This window comes from Schistocerca americana, chromosome 1, assembly GCF_021461395.2.
Source record: "Schistocerca americana isolate TAMUIC-IGC-003095 chromosome 1, iqSchAmer2.1, whole genome shotgun sequence".
Classification (NCBI taxonomy): Eukaryota; Metazoa; Arthropoda; class Insecta; order Orthoptera; family Acrididae; genus Schistocerca; species Schistocerca americana.
This window is the reverse complement of record NC_060119.1, coordinates 416,862,531-416,879,541: the sequence shown is the minus strand read 5'-3', so window position 1 is coordinate 416,879,541 and position 17,011 is coordinate 416,862,531. Positions and strand designations below refer to the sequence as shown.

Genomic DNA, 17,011 nt, shown 5'->3' with positions numbered 1-17,011 from the left:
AAGAACGGTGATGGGACGTATGTCTCTAGCCCAACAGTCGCCTGTGACCTTTGGATTAAGGGCAATACATACAGCTAGAAAATCGGCGGGTAGCTCGCAACCAGCAAAAATCTCCTCGCACATTTTGCAGAAGTGGTCTCCTAACAGGCCGGAAAACCTAGCACTTCAATTAGTGCTGGAATGGCACAATCGAAGGGCGGTATCCTTGCGGAGTACCGCCAGAGATGAAAAACCGCAGTGTCAGGGCCTAAATGCTTGCAGCATGTACGCTCCACATGTGGGGGTCACACACGGTGGTGCGGGCCGATATGGCAACAGGCGACCGTCGAAAACATCGCAAAAGCAAGTGCCGGAGGGAACGACAAAATACGAGAGCACTCGTCAACAGCCCAGTACCACCCTCCATGTCGAGGAGTAAACTGCGACTCCCATTTGAACGCCGCTAGCTGCCAGGCCAGTGGAGAAGCCGTGAGGCCGCCCCACAGCAGCGCCAGGCCGGAGCGAGCTATACTGGCACGAGCTACACCTAGCCGAGTGCTTACATCGTCCACCGCCTACTGTATATGTGTGTGTGCGTGTGTACCACGTATTCTGCGTGCGTGCGGCGGCGACGACGACGACGTTCGCGAGGAGCTAAGGTTATAACTCCAAAAAATATTATTAAAATTATCTGCGATAGGACCATAAGAGACGCTAACGAGGCATCCGAAGGCACTGTCCTGTGCCACCATAAATTACCAGCCTAGCGTAATGCGGCTGCAAGTGCGGTCCGGCTAACCGCAAAAAAAAAAAAAAAAAAAAAAAAAAAAAAATTCTTAAGATAATCTTAAATTAATTAAAAGAAATCGTGGTGTGTAAGCAACTAACTACTGGGCACATCAACAACTACGACAAGTTTTGCTACCAGCGGAATATCTGATCACTGCAGAATGTTAACCCATTTCAGGCTGTGTTTTAATTAATATTAGGTGGGCCGATCCCGACGGTACTGCAATGCCGAGCCAACCCGCGACAGAGGTGGAGCTCCGTCATAAGCCAAAAATGAGTTTAATATTCTGGTCGTGCAATGCAGGACGTATCAGATATTAAGCTGATAAGAACAGATACTACACTTTTTTTCCCTCCTACCTCCCCTATAGGCCTACCTTTTCCTCTCCAAAAATGCCGCCATTCTCTGGTGTCGACGCAGCACGTAAAGCAGGGTGTTGTTAGCAGCAAGACTTATTGCCATAAACCGAAAATAAAAGCGGAGGCATACTCTGCTATGCCTCAGGGGGCGACGACACACTCCTCAGAAACACACTTCCCTCTGCAGGTGTGAGGCAAGTGATGATGTTAAAAACTAAATAGAAAGAAATAAATAAAGACAGAAATGAAGGCAAAAAAAAAAAAAAAACAGCGACGGTAGCACACTCAAACGAAACTGGCGAGATAATCCCATAGCCCATAGAATTAACGAAGTAATAATCCTCTAAGATAGATTATGTGCTTTCCAATTTTCCAATAATTTTTCATACAACGTTCACACAATTTCCATGTAACCAATTTCCGTATTATCAGTATCATAGAACAGTCTACTCTAGTGAGGCCCAGAAGGCCAATATCAAACCTGGGGTATGGTTAAGTCAAGAGTAGTTTGAAAGTCCGAGTGACAAAGATCCAGGGGTACACTCAGGCAATTCTTATACGAGGTGCCTTACTCAGCCTGGAACACCTTTTGATAACCATGAACCATTGCAACTTTAAGAAATCTTGCAAAAGTAATGGTATATTTCCGGTCACATTCCGCCTGGCGATGCTGGCTCCAAAGGTAGTCCATGAAAGAGACAGCATCGGTGAGGCAAAAGTCATAGATCGTGAAAATGGTGTGGCCCAAGAGCCACACCACTGCGTTATGTCGTTTTCGGGGGTTGGTCTGAATATCAGGGGTAAGGAACCAGTCGATTGGCACATAGTCCAGTGTAGTCCCACCGATCAGCGCTAATAGCACACGTGCAAGGTCCCACACTTCTGTGACGTGAGGGCATAAGAGACGATGCTCTCTGGTGTCTACGTCACCACATCGGTCGCAAGCAGCCGAGGGCCATAGGCGGATGGCCGCCAAGCGATGATTAGTGGGTATTAAATTGTTTACAACGCGATACCATAGCGCTGAAACTTCTGTGGGGAGGGCTGGGTGGTTGATATTAGCCCAAGCTTGGTGCCAGATGACCGACGGTCGTCTGTCCTCCAATTTATGTGGTGTGGGCTGGCTCTCGAAGCGCCTAGTAAAGGCGCTTCGATGTGCGTGCCTTGTCGGTGGCCACTGTTAGGACGTAACTTTGATTGAGGTAATAGACCTTGACTGCCGTCATCCGGAATGTAATATGTGTCAAACATACTGGTTCACGCGCCGATTGTGGGCGATAACGGTCGAAAAGCACCGCTGTTGTCCCACCTGGGTCAATCTCACGCAAAGTGGCGATACGGTGAATCAGGATTGCCGCACATTTGTGGGGAAAGTCAATGAGTCCAAGGCCACCATCGACCTTTGGCAGTGTACAAGTCTGTGCATCAACTTTGAATAGTGCATGCCGCCACAACAGGCAATATACTGTTTGTGAGATGGCTCTGCTGGTTTGTTTCGGTAGCGTAAGGAGTTGTGCTACATACCATGCCCGTTATAGGATGTAAGTATTAATCAGTTGGATTCGTTGATGGAGGTCGAGTCGTCGATCAGTGTGACTCACGCAAAGTCCTCTGATGCGCGTGAGAATCCGCCTGCACGTGAGTGTTAACATGCGCTGCGGACAGGCAGTCACCTCAAGACCCAAGGTACGTTGATCCCCTACAATCCGGAACCATGGGCGCTCGATGGTCAATGATCGTGGTCCTAGTGGGATTAGCACCATTTTGTTGGATTTTAAAATGGCACCGGATGCTCGTTCATAAACGTGGAGGACTCGGCGAACTGAATCGATGTCCCTGGCGTTTGCTACAAACACACCTACACCATCCGCGTATGCCGCACTGCGGAAGGTGACGCCTGGGAAAGGAACACCATCGACCATCCGTCCGATGTCACGCAGCACGGGGTCCAAAGCGATAAAATACACTGACAAGGGACACCCTTGTCGAACTGATCATCTGATGGGAACTGGTCGTGATCTGCAGCCGTTCACAATGATTGTGGAATTTGCTCCATCCAAGAAGTGCCGGATGACTCTTATGGAAGTGCTCCCCGAAACCCATCCGCGACATAACGGCCAGCACGTAAGGATGGGACACCCTATCGAAGGCACCGGCGAAATCTAGGGATCAATTGCAGCCGGGGTACGAGCGTCGGCGGTGGGTGAGTAAGACAGCATCACGGTATATAGAAGCAGTGGTGAAGGTGGTTCGATTCGAAACGCCACATGATTGAGTGGGACAAAGTACCTTATTCGTTACCTGTTTAAGACGTGAAGCCACACTTCGTGCCACCAACTTATAAACAGTGTTAAGAACGGTGATGGGACGTATGTCTCTAGCCCGACAGTCGCCTGTGACCTTTGGATTAAGGGCAATACATACAGCTAGAAAATCGGCGGGTAGCTCGCAACCAGCAAAAATCTCCTCGCACATTTTGCAGAAGTGGTCTCCTAACAGGCCGGAAAACCTAGCACTTCAATTAGTGCTGGAATGGCACAATCGAAGGGCGGTATCCTTGCGGAGTACCGCCAGAGATGAAAAACCGCAGTGTCAGGGCCTAAATGCTTGCAGCATGTACGCTCCACATGTGGGGGTCACACACGGTGGTGCGGGCCGATATGGCAACAGGCGACCGTCGAAAACATCGCAAAAGCAAGTGCCGGAGGGAACGACAAAATACGAGAGCACTCGTCAACAGCCCAGTACCACCCTCCATGTCGAGGAGTAAACTGCGACTCCCATTTGAACGCCGCTAGCTGCCAGGCCAGTGGAGAAGCCGTGAGGCCGCCCCACAGCAGCGCCAGGCCGGAGCGAGCTATACTGGCACGAGCTACACCTAGCCGAGTGCTTACATCGTCCACCGCCTACTGTATATGTGTGTGTGCGTGTGTACCACGTATTCTGCGTGCGTGCGGCGGCGACGACGACGACGTTCGCGAGGAGCTAAGGTTATAACTCCAAAAAATATTATTAAAATTATCTGCGATAGGACCATAAGAGACGCTAACGAGGCATCCGAAGGCACTGTCCTGTGCCACCATAAATTACCAGCCTAGCGTAATGCGGCTGCAAGTGCGGTCCGGCTAACCGCAAAAAAAAAAAAAAAAAAAAAAAAAAAAATTCTTAAGATAATCTTAAATTAATTAAAAGAAATCGTGGTGTGTAAGCAACTAACTACTGGGCACATCAACAACTACGACAAGTTTTGCTACCAGCGGAATATCTGATCACTGCAGAATGTTAACCCATTTCAGGCTGTGTTTTAATTAATATTAGGTGGGCCGATCCCGACGGTACTGCAATGCCGAGCCAACCCGCGACAGAGGTGGAGCTCCGTCATAAGCCAAAAATGAGTTTAATATTCTGGTCGTGCAATGCAGGACGTATCAGATATTAAGCTGATAAGAACAGATACTACACTTTTTTTCCCTCCTACCTCCCCTATAGGCCTACCTTTTCCTCTCCAAAAATGCCGCCATTCTCTGGTGTCGACGCAGCACGTAAAGCAGGGTGTTGTTAGCAGCAAGACTTATTGCCATAAACCGAAAATAAAAGCGGAGGCATACTCTGCTATGCCTCAGGGGGCGACGACACACTCCTCAGAAACACACTTCCCTCTGCAGGTGTGAGGCAAGTGATGATGTTAAAAACTAAATAGAAAGAAATAAATAAAGACAGAAATGAAGGCAAAAAAAAAAAAAACAGCGACGGTAGCACACTCAAACGAAACTGGCGAGATAATCCCATAGCCCATAGAATTAACGAAGTAATAATCCTCTAAGATAGATTATGTGCTTTCCAATTTTCCAATAATTTTTCATACAACGTTCACACAATTTCCATGTTACCAATTTCCATATTATCAGTATCATAGAACAGTCTACTCTAGTGAGGCCCAGAAGGCCAATATCAAACCTGGGGTATGGTTAAGTCAAGAGTAGTTTGAAAGTCCGAGTGACAAAGATCCAGGGGTACACTCAGGCAATTCTTATACGAGGTGCCTTACTCAGCCTGGAACACCTTTTGATAACCATGAACCATTGCAACTTTAAGAAATCTTGCAAAAGTAATGGTATATTTCCGGTCACATTCCGCCTGGCGATGCTGGCTCCAAAGGTAGTCCATGAAAGAGACAGCATCGGTGAGGCAAAAGTCATAGATCGTGAAAATGGTGTGGCCCAAGAGCCACACCACTGCGTTATGTCGTTTTCGGGGGTTGGTCTGAATATCAGGGGTAAGGAACCAGTCGATTGGCACATAGTCCAGTGTAGTCCCACCGATCAGCGCTAATAGCACACGTGCAAGGTCCCACACTTCTGTGACGTGAGGGCATAAGAGACGATGCTCTCTGGTGTCTACGTCACCACATCGGTCGCAAGCAGCCGAGGGCCATAGGCGGATGGCCGCCAAGCGATGATTAGTGGGTATTAAATTGTTTACAACGCGATACCATAGCGCTGAAACTTCTGTGGGGAGGGCTGGGTGGTTGATATTAGCCCAAGCTTGGTGCCAGATGACCGACGGTCGTCTGTCCTCCAATTTATGTGGTGTGGGCTGGCTCTCGAAGCGCCTAGTAAAGGCGCTTCGATGTGCGTGCCTTGTCGGTGGCCACTGTTAGGACGTAACTTTGATTGAGGTAATAGACCTTGACTGCCGTCATCCGGAATGTAATATGTGTCAAACATACTGGTTCACGCGCCGATTGTGGGCGATAACGGTCGAAAAGCACCGCTGTTGTCCCACCTGGGTCAATCTCACGCAAAGTGGCGATACGGTGAATCAGGATTGCCGCACATTTGTGGGGAAAGTCAATGAGTCCAAGGCCACCATCGACCTTTGGCAGTGTACAAGTCTGTGCATCAACTTTGAATAGTGCATGCCGCCACAACAGGCAATATACTGTTTGTGAGATGGCTCTGCTGGTTTGTTTCGGTAGCGTAAGGAGTTGTGCTACATACCATGCCCGTTATAGGATGTAAGTATTAATCAGTTGGATTCGTTGATGGAGGTCGAGTCGTCGATCAGTGTGACTCACGCAAAGTCCTCTGATGCGCGTGAGAATCCGCCTGCACGTGAGTGTTAACATGCGCTGCGGACAGGCAGTCACCTCAAGACCCAAGGTACGTTGATCCCCTACATTCCGGAACCATGGGCGCTCGATGGTCAATGATCGTGGTCCTAGTGGGATTAGCACCATTTTGTTGGATTTTAAAATGGCACCGGATGCTCGTTCATAAACGTGGAGGACTCGGCGAACTGAATCGATGTCCCTGGCGTTTGCTACAAACACACCTACACCATCCGCGTATGCCGCACTGCGGAAGGTGACGCCTGGGAAAGGAACACCATCGACCATCCGTCCGATGTCACGCAGCACGGGGTCCAAAGCGATAAAATACACTGACAAGGGACACCCTTGTCGAACTGATCATCTGATGGGAACTGGTCGTGATCTGCAGCCGTTCACAATGATTGTGGAATTTGCTCCATCCAAGAAGTGCCGGATGACTCTTATGAAGTGCTCCCCGAAACCCATCCGCGACATAACGGCCAGCACGTAAGGATGGGACACCCTATCGAAGGCACCGGCGAAATCTAGGGATCAATTGCAGCCGGGGTACGAGCGTCGGCGGTGGGTGAGTAAGACAGCATCACGGTATATAGAAGCAGTGGTGAAGGTGGTTCGATTCGAAACGCCACATGATTGAGTGGGACAAAGTACCTTATTCGTTACCTGTTTAAGACGTGAAGCCACACTTCGTGCCACCAACTTATAAACAGTGTTAAGAACGGTGATGGGACGTATGTCTCTAGCCCAACAGTCGCCTGTGACCTTTGGATTAAGGGCAATACATACAGCTAGAAAATCGGCGGGTAGCTCGCAACCAGCAAAAATCTCTTCGCACATTTTGCAGAAGTGGTCTCCTAACAGGCCGGAAAACCTAGCACTTCAATTAGTGCTGGAATGGCACAATCGAAGGGCGGTATCCTTGCGGAGTACCGCCAGAGATGAAAAACCGCAGTGTCAGGGCCTAAATGCTTGCAGCATGTACGCTCCACATGTGGGGGTCACACACGGTGGTGCGGGCCGATATGGCAACAGGCGACCGTCGAAAACATCGCAAAAGCAAGTGCCGGAGGGAACGACAAAATACGAGAGCACTCGTCAACAGCCCAGTACCACCCTCCATTTCGAGGAGTAAACTGCGACTCCCATTTGAACGCCGCTAGCTGCCAGGCCAGTGGAGAAGCCGTGAGGCCGCCCCACAGCAGCGCCAGGCCGGAGCGAGCTATACTGGCACGAGCTACACCTAGCCGAGTGCTTACATCGTCCACCGCCTACTGTATATGTGTGTGTGCGTGTGTACCACGTATTCTGCGTGCGTGCGGCGGCGACGACGACGACGTTCGCGAGGAGCTAAGGTTATAACTCCAAAAAATATTATTAAAATTATCTGCGATAGGACCATAAGAGACGCTAACGAGGCATCCGAAGGCACTGTCCTGTGCCACCATAAATTACCAGCCTAGCGTAATGCGGCTGCAAGTGCGGTCCGGCTAACCGCAAAAAAAAAAAAAAAAAAAAAAAAAAATTCTTAAGATAATCTTAAATTAATTAAAAGAAATCGTGGTGTGTAAGCAACTAACTACTGGGCACATCAACAACTACGACAAGTTTTGCTACCAGCGGAATATCTGATCACTGCAGAATGTTAACCCATTTCAGGCTGTGTTTTAATTAATATTAGGTGGGCCGATCCCGACGGTACTGCAATGCCGAGCCAACCCGCGACAGAGGTGGAGCTCCGTCATAAGCCAAAAATGAGTTTAATATTCTGGTCGTGCAATGCAGGACGTATCAGATATTAAGCTGATAAGAACAGATACTACACTTTTTTTCCCTCCTACCTCCCCTATAGGCCTACCTTTTCCTCTCCAAAAATGCCGCCATTCTCTGGTGTCGACGCAGCACGTAAAGCAGGGTGTTGTTAGCAGCAAGACTTATTGCCATAAACCGAAAATAAAAGCGGAGGCATACTCTGCTATGCCTCAGGGGGCGACGACACACTCCTCAGAAACACACTTCCCTCTGCAGGTGTGAGGCAAGTGATGATGTTAAAAACTAAATAGAAAGAAATAAATAAAGACAGAAATGAAGGCAAAAAAAAAAAAAAACAGCGACGGTAGCACACTCAAACGAAACTGGCGAGATAATCCCATAGCCCATAGAATTAACGAAGTAATAATCCTCTAAGATAGATTATGTGCTTTCCAATTTTCCAATAATTTTTCATACAACGTTCACACAATTTCCATGTTACCAATTTCCATATTATCAGTATCATAGAACAGTCTACTCTAGTGAGGCCCAGAAGGCCAATATCAAACCTGGGGTATGGTTAAGTCAAGAGTAGTTTGAAAGTCCGAGTGACAAAGATCCAGGGGTACACTCAGGCAATTCTTATACGAGGTGCCTTACTCAGCCTGGAACACCTTTTGATAACCATGAACCATTGCAACTTTAAGAAATCTTGCAAAAGTAATGGTATATTTCCGGTCACATTCCGCCTGGCGATGCTGGCTCCAAAGGTAGTCCATGAAAGAGACAGCATCGGTGAGGCAAAAGTCATAGATCGTGAAAATGGTGTGGCCCAAGAGCCACACCACTGCGTTATGTCGTTTTCGGGGGTTGGTCTGAATATCAGGGGTAAGGAACCAGTCGATTGGCACATAGTCCAGTGTAGTCCCACCGATCAGCGCTAATAGCACACGTGCAAGGTCCCACACTTCTGTGACGTGAGGGCATAAGAGACGATGCTCTCTGGTGTCTACGTCACCACATCGGTCGCAAGCAGCCGAGGGCCATAGGCGGATGGCCGCCAAGCGATGATTAGTGGGTATTAAATTGTTTACAACGCGATACCATAGCGCTGAAACTTCTGTGGGGAGGGCTGGGTGGTTGATATTAGCCCAAGCTTGGTGCCAGATGACCGACGGTCGTCTGTCCTCCAATTTATGTGGTGTGGGCTGGCTCTCGAAGCGCCTAGTAAAGGCGCTTCGATGTGCGTGCCTTGTCGGTGGCCACTGTTAGGACGTAACTTTGATTGAGGTAATAGACCTTGACTGCCGTCATCCGGAATGTAATATGTGTCAAACATACTGGTTCACGCGCCGATTGTGGGCGATAACGGTCGAAAAGCACCGCTGTTGTCCCACCTGGGTCAATCTCACGCAAAGTGGCGATACGGTGAATCAGGATTGCCGCACATTTGTGGGGAAAGTCAATGAGTCCAAGGCCACCATCGACCTTTGGCAGTGTACAAGTCTGTGCATCAACTTTGAATAGTGCATGCCGCCACAACAGGCAATATACTGTTTGTGAGATGGCTCTGCTGGTTTGTTTCGGTAGCGTAAGGAGTTGTGCTACATACCATGCCCGTTATAGGATGTAAGTATTAATCAGTTGGATTCGTTGATGGAGGTCGAGTCGTCGATCAGTGTGACTCACGCAAAGTCCTCTGATGCGCGTGAGAATCCGCCTGCACGTGAGTGTTAACATGCGCTGCGGACAGGCAGTCACCTCAAGACCCAAGGTACGTTGATCCCCTACATTCCGGAACCATGGGCGCTCGATGGTCAATGATCGTGGTTATAGTGGGATTAGCACCATTTTGTTGGATTTTAAAATGGCACCGGATGCTCGTTCATAAACGTGGAGGACTCGGCGAACTGAATCGATGTCCCTGGCGTTTGCTACAAACACACCTACACCATCCGCGTATGCCGCACTGCGGAAGGTGACGCCTGGGAAAGGAACACCATCGACCATCCGTCCGATGTCACGCAGCACGGGGTCCAAAGCGATAAAATACACTGACAAGGGACACCCTTGTCGAACTGATCATCTGATGGGAACTGGTCGTGATCTGCAGCCGTTCACAATGATTGTGGAATTTGCTCCATCCAAGAAGTGCCGGATGACTCTTATGAAGTGCTCCCCGAAACCCATCCGCGACATAACGGCCAGCACGTAAGGATGGGACACCCTATCGAAGGCACCGGCGAAATCTAGGGATCAATTGCAGCCGGGGTACGAGCGTCGGCGGTGGGTGAGTAAGACAGCATCACGGTATATAGAAGCAGTGGTGAAGGTGGTTCGATTCGAAACGCCACATGATTGAGTGGGACAAAGTACCTTATTCGTTACCTGTTTAAGACGTGAAGCCACACTTCGTGCCACCAACTTATAAACAGTGTTAAGAACGGTGATGGGACGTATGTCTCTAGCCCAACAGTCGCCTGTGACCTTTGGATTAAGGGCAATACATACAGCTAGAAAATCGGCGGGTAGCTCGCAACCAGCAAAAATCTCCTCGCACATTTTGCAGAAGTGGTCTCCTAACAGGCCGGAAAACCTAGCACTTCAATTAGTGCTGGAATGGCACAATCGAAGGGCGGTATCCTTGCGGAGTACCGCCAGAGATGAAAAACCGCAGTGTCAGGGCCTAAATGCTTGCAGCATGTACGCTCCACATGTGGGGGTCACACACGGTGGTGCGGGCCGATATGGCAACAGGCGACCGTCGAAAACATCGCAAAAGCAAGTGCCGGAGGGAACGACAAAATACGAGAGCACTCGTCAACAGCCCAGTACCACCCTCCATGTCGAGGAGTAAACTGCGACTCCCATTTGAACGCCGCTAGCTGCCAGGCCAGTGGAGAAGCCGTGAGGCCGCCCCACAGCAGCGCCAGGCCGGAGCGAGCTATACTGGCACGAGCTACACCTAGCCGAGTGCTTACATCGTCCACCGCCTACTGTATATGTGTGTGTGCGTGTGTACCACGTATTCTGCGTGCGTGCGGCGGCGACGACGACGACGTTCGCGAGGAGCTAAGGTTATAACTCCAAAAAATATTATTAAAATTATCTGCGATAGGACCATAAGAGACGCTAACGAGGCATCCGAAGGCACTGTCCTGTGCCACCATAAATTACCAGCCTAGCGTAATGCGGCTGCAAGTGCGGTCCGGCTAACCGCAAAAAAAAAAAAAAAAAAAAAAAAAAAAATTCTTAAGATAATCTTAAATTAATTAAAAGAAATCGTGGTGTGTAAGCAACTAACTACTGGGCACATCAACAACTACGACAAGTTTTGCTACCAGCGGAATATCTGATCACTGCAGAATGTTAACCCATTTCAGGCTGTGTTTTAATTAATATTAGGTGGGCCGATCCCGACGGTACTGCAATGCCGAGCCAACCCGCGACAGAGGTGGAGCTCCGTCATAAGCCAAAAATGAGTTTAATATTCTGGTCGTGCAATGCAGGACGTATCAGATATTAAGCTGATAAGAACAGATACTACACTTTTTTTCCCTCCTACCTCCCCTATAGGCCTACCTTTTCCTCTCCAAAAATGCCGCCATTCTCTGGTGTCGACGCAGCACGTAAAGCAGGGTGTTGTTAGCAGCAAGACTTATTGCCATAAACCGAAAATAAAAGCGGAGGCATACTCTGCTATGCCTCAGGGGGCGACGACACACTCCTCAGAAACACACTTCCCTCTGCAGGTGTGAGGCAAGTGATGATGTTAAAAACTAAATAGAAAGAAATAAATAAAGACAGAAATGAAGGCAAAAAAAAAAAAACAGCGACGGTAGCACACTCAAACGAAACTGGCGAGATAATCCCATAGCCCATAGAATTAACGAAGTAATAATCCTCTAAGATAGATTATGTGCTTTCCAATTTTCCAATAATTTTTCATACAACGTTCACACAATTTCCATGTAACCAATTTCCGTATTATCAGTATCATAGAACAGTCTACTCTAGTGAGGCCCAGAAGGCCAATATCAAACCTGGGGTATGGTTAAGTCAAGAGTAGTTTGAAAGTCCGAGTGACAAAGATCCAGGGGTACACTCAGGCAATTCTTATACGAGGTGCCTTACTCAGCCTGGAACACCTTTTGATAACCATGAACCATTGCAACTTTAAGAAATCTTGCAAAAGTAATGGTATATTTCCGGTCACATTCCGCCTGGCGATGCTGGCTCCAAAGGTAGTCCATGAAAGAGACAGCATCGGTGAGGCAAAAGTCATAGATCGTGAAAATGGTGTGGCCCAAGAGCCACACCACTGCGTTATGTCGTTTTCGGGGGTTGGTCTGAATATCAGGGGTAAGGAACCAGTCGATTGGCACATAGTCCAGTGTAGTCCCACCGATCAGCGCTAATAGCACACGTGCAAGGTCCCACACTTCTGTGACGTGAGGGCATAAGAGACGATGCTCTCTGGTGTCTACGTCACCACATCGGTCGCAAGCAGCCGAGGGCCATAGGCGGATGGCCGCCAAGCGATGATTAGTGGGTATTAAATTGTTTACAACGCGATACCATAGCGCTGAAACTTCTGTGGGGAGGGCTGGGTGGTTGATATTAGCCCAAGCTTGGTGCCAGATGACCGACGGTCGTCTGTCCTCCAATTTATGTGGTGTGGGCTGGCTCTCGAAGCGCCTAGTAAAGGCGCTTCGATGTGCGTGCCTTGTCGGTGGCCACTGTTAGGACGTAACTTTGATTGAGGTAATAGACCTTGACTGCCGTCATCCGGAATGTAATATGTGTCAAACATACTGGTTCACGCGCCGATTGTGGGCGATAACGGTCGAAAAGCACCGCTGTTGTCCCACCTGGGTCAATCTCACGCAAAGTGGCGATACGGTGAATCAGGATTGCCGCACATTTGTGGGGAAAGTCAATGAGTCCAAGGCCACCATCGACCTTTGGCAGTGTACAAGTCTGTGCATCAACTTTGAATAGTGCATGCCGCCACAACAGGCAATATACTGTTTGTGAGATGGCTCTGCTGGTTTGTTTCGGTAGCGTAAGGAGTTGTGCTACATACCATGCCCGTTATAGGATGTAAGTATTAATCAGTTGGATTCGTTGATGGAGGTCGAGTCGTCGATCAGTGTGACTCACGCAAAGTCCTCTGATGCGCGTGAGAATCCGCCTGCACGTGAGTGTTAACATGCGCTGCGGACAGGCAGTCACCTCAAGACCCAAGGTACGTTGATCCCCTACAATCCGGAACCATGGGCGCTCGATGGTCAATGATCGTGGTCCTAGTGGGATTAGCACCATTTTGTTGGATTTTAAAATGGCACCGGATGCTCGTTCATAAACGTGGAGGACTCGGCGAACTGAATCGATGTCCCTGGCGTTTGCTACAAACACACCTACACCATCCGCGTATGCCGCACTGCGGAAGGTGACGCCTGGGAAAGGAACACCATCGACCATCCGTCCGATGTCACGCAGCACGGGGTCCAAAGCGATAAAATACACTGACAAGGGACACCCTTGTCGAACTGATCATCTGATGGGAACTGGTCGTGATCTGCAGCCGTTCACAATGATTGTGGAATTTGCTCCATCCAAGAAGTGCCGGATGACTCTTATGAAGTGCTCCCCGAAACCCATCCGCGACATAACGGCCAGCACGTAAGGATGGGACACCCTATCGAAGGCACCGGCGAAATCTAGGGATCAATTGCAGCCGGGGTACGAGCGTCGGCGGTGGGTGAGTAAGACAGCATCACGGTATATAGAAGCAGTGGTGAAGGTGGTTCGATTCGAAACGCCACATGATTGAGTGGGACAAAGTACCTTATTCGTTACCTGTTTAAGACGTGAAGCCACACTTCGTGCCACCAACTTATAAACAGTGTTAAGAACGGTGATGGGACGTATGTCTCTAGCCCAACAGTCGCCTGTGACCTTTGGATTAAGGGCAATACATACAGCTAGAAAATCGGCGGGTAGCTCGCAACCAGCAAAAATCTCCTCGCACATTTTGCAGAAGTGGTCTCCTAACAGGCCGGAAAACCTAGCACTTCAATTAGTGCTGGAATGGCACAATCGAAGGGCGGTATCCTTGCGGAGTACCGCCAGAGATGAAAAACCGCAGTGTCAGGGCCTAAATGCTTGCAGCATGTACGCTCCACATGTGGGGGTCACACACGGTGGTGCGGGCCGATATGGCAACAGGCGACCGTCGAAAACATCGCAAAAGCAAGTGCCGGAGGGAACGACAAAATACGAGAGCACTCGTCAACAGCCCAGTACCACCCTCCATGTCGAGGAGTAAACTGCGACTCCCATTTGAACGCCGCTAGCTGCCAGGCCAGTGGAGAAGCCGTGAGGCCGCCCCACAGCAGCGCCAGGCCGGAGCGAGCTATACTGGCACGAGCTACACCTAGCCGAGTGCTTACATCGTCCACCGCCTACTGTATATGTGTGTGTGCGTGTGTACCACGTATTCTGCGTGCGTGCGGCGGCGACGACGACGACGTTCGCGAGGAGCTAAGGTTATAACTCCAAAAAATATTATTAAAATTATCTGCGATAGGACCATAAGAGACGCTAACGAGGCATCCGAAGGCACTGTCCTGTGCCACCATAAATTACCAGCCTAGCGTAATGCGGCTGCAAGTGCGGTCCGGCTAACCGCAAAAAAAAAAAAAAAAAAAAAAAAAATTCTTAAGATAATCTTAAATTAATTAAAAGAAATCGTGGTGTGTAAGCAACTAACTACTGGGCACATCAACAACTACGACAAGTTTTGCTACCAGCGGAATATCTGATCACTGCAGAATGTTAACCCATTTCAGGCTGTGTTTTAATTAATATTAGGTGGGCCGATCCCGACGGTACTGCAATGCCGAGCCAACCCGCGACAGAGGTGGAGCTCCGTCATAAGCCAAAAATGAGTTTAATATTCTGGTCGTGCAATGCAGGACGTATCAGATATTAAGCTGATAAGAACAGATACTACACTTTTTTTCCCTCCTACCTCCCCTATAGGCCTACCTTTTCCTCTCCAAAAATGCCGCCATTCTCTGGTGTCGACGCAGCACGTAAAGCAGGGTGTTGTTAGCAGCAAGACTTATTGCCATAAACCGAAAATAAAAGCGGAGGCATACTCTGCTATGCCTCAGGGGGCGACGACACACTCCTCAGAAACACACTTCCCTCTGCAGGTGTGAGGCAAGTGATGATGTTAAAAACTAAATAGAAAGAAATAAATAAAGACAGAAATGAAGGCAAAAAAAAAAAAAACAGCGACGGTAGCACACTCAAACGAAACTGGCGAGATAATCCCATAGCCCATAGAATTAACGAAGTAATAATCCTCTAAGATAGATTATGTGCTTTCCAATTTTCCAATAATTTTTCATACAACGTTCACACAATTTCCATGTAACCAATTTCCGTATTATCAGTATCATAGAACAGTCTACTCTAGTGAGGCCCAGAAGGCCAATATCAAACCTGGGGTATGGTTAAGTCAAGAGTAGTTTGAAAGTCCGAGTGACAAAGATCCAGGGGTACACTCAGGCAATTCTTATACGAGGTGCCTTACTCAGCCTGGAACACCTTTTGATAACCATGAACCATTGCAACTTTAAGAAATCTTGCAAAAGTAATGGTATATTTCCGGTCACATTCCGCCTGGCGATGCTGGCTCCAAAGGTAGTCCATGAAAGAGACAGCATCGGTGAGGCAAAAGTCATAGATCGTGAAAATGGTGTGGCCCAAGAGCCACACCACTGCGTTATGTCGTTTTCGGGGGTTGGTCTGAATATCAGGGGTAAGGAACCAGTCGATTGGCACATAGTCCAGTGTAGTCCCACCGATCAGCGCTAATAGCACACGTGCAAGGTCCCACACTTCTGTGACGTGAGGGCATAAGAGACGATGCTCTCTGGTGTCTACGTCACCACATCGGTCGCAAGCAGCCGAGGGCCATAGGCGGATGGCCGCCAAGCGATGATTAGTGGGTATTAAATTGTTTACAACGCGATACCATAGCGCTGAAACTTCTGTGGGGAGGGCTGGGTGGTTGATATTAGCCCAAGCTTGGTGCCAGATGACCGACGGTCGTCTGTCCTCCAATTTATGTGGTGTGGGCTGGCTCTCGAAGCGCCTAGTAAAGGCGCTTCGATGTGCGTGCCTTGTCGGTGGCCACTGTTAGGACGTAACTTTGATTGAGGTAATAGACCTTGACTGCCGTCATCCGGAATGTAATATGTGTCAAACATACTGGTTCACGCGCCGATTGTGGGCGATAACGGTCGAAAAGCACCGCTGTTGTCCCACCTGGGTCAATCTCACGCAAAGTGGCGATACGGTGAATCAGGATTGCCGCACATTTGTGGGGAAAGTCAATGAGTCCAAGGCCACCATCGACCTTTGGCAGTGTACAAGTCTGTGCATCAACTTTGAATAGTGCATGCCGCCACAACAGGCAATATACTGTTTGTGAGATGGCTCTGCTGGTTTGTTTCGGTAGCGTAAGGAGTTGTGCTACATACCATGCCCGTTATAGGATGTAAGTATTAATCAGTTGGATTCGTTGATGGAGGTCGAGTCGTCGATCAGTGTGACTCACGCAAAGTCCTCTGATGCGCGTGAGAATCCGCCTGCACGTGAGTGTTAACATGCGCTGCGGACAGGCAGTCACCTCAAGACCCAAGGTACGTTGATCCCCTACAATCCGGAACCATGGGCGCTCGATGGTCAATGATCGTGGTCCTAGTGGGATTAGCACCATTTTGTTGGATTTTAAAATGGCACCGGATGCTCGTTCATAAACGTGGAGGACTCGGCGAACTGAATCGATGTCCCTGGCGTTTGCTACAAACACACCTACACCATCCGCGTATGCCGCACTGCGGAAGGTGACGCCTGGGAAAGGAACACCATCGACCATCCGTCCGATGTCACGCAGCACGGGGTCCAAAGCGATAAAATACACTGACAAGGGACACCCTTGTC

At 49.0% G+C, this 17,011-nt stretch overlaps 5 non-coding genes across 5 annotated transcripts; all 5 read right to left on the bottom strand.

Moving 5' to 3' along the window:
- Positions 1-963: 963 nt before the first annotated feature.
- On the bottom strand, positions 964-1,163 carry LOC124554230. Its single transcript, XR_006968314.1, has one exon. It is a non-coding gene; the product is annotated as a U2 spliceosomal RNA (small nuclear RNA).
- A 3,278-nt stretch (positions 1,164-4,441) lies between these two features.
- LOC124554210 lies at positions 4,442-4,641 on the bottom strand. Its single transcript, XR_006968295.1, has one exon. It is a non-coding gene; the product is annotated as a U2 spliceosomal RNA (small nuclear RNA).
- A 3,273-nt stretch (positions 4,642-7,914) lies between these two features.
- Positions 7,915-8,114, bottom strand: LOC124554205. The gene has a single exon (XR_006968292.1). It is a non-coding gene; the product is annotated as a U2 spliceosomal RNA (small nuclear RNA).
- Positions 8,115-11,390: 3,276 nt separating this feature from the next.
- LOC124554200 lies at positions 11,391-11,590 on the bottom strand. Its single transcript, XR_006968290.1, has one exon. It is a non-coding gene; the product is annotated as a U2 spliceosomal RNA (small nuclear RNA).
- A 3,271-nt stretch (positions 11,591-14,861) lies between these two features.
- On the bottom strand, positions 14,862-15,061 carry LOC124554192. Its single transcript, XR_006968285.1, has one exon. It is a non-coding gene; the product is annotated as a U2 spliceosomal RNA (small nuclear RNA).
- Between the last annotated feature and the right edge of the window lie 1,950 nt (positions 15,062-17,011).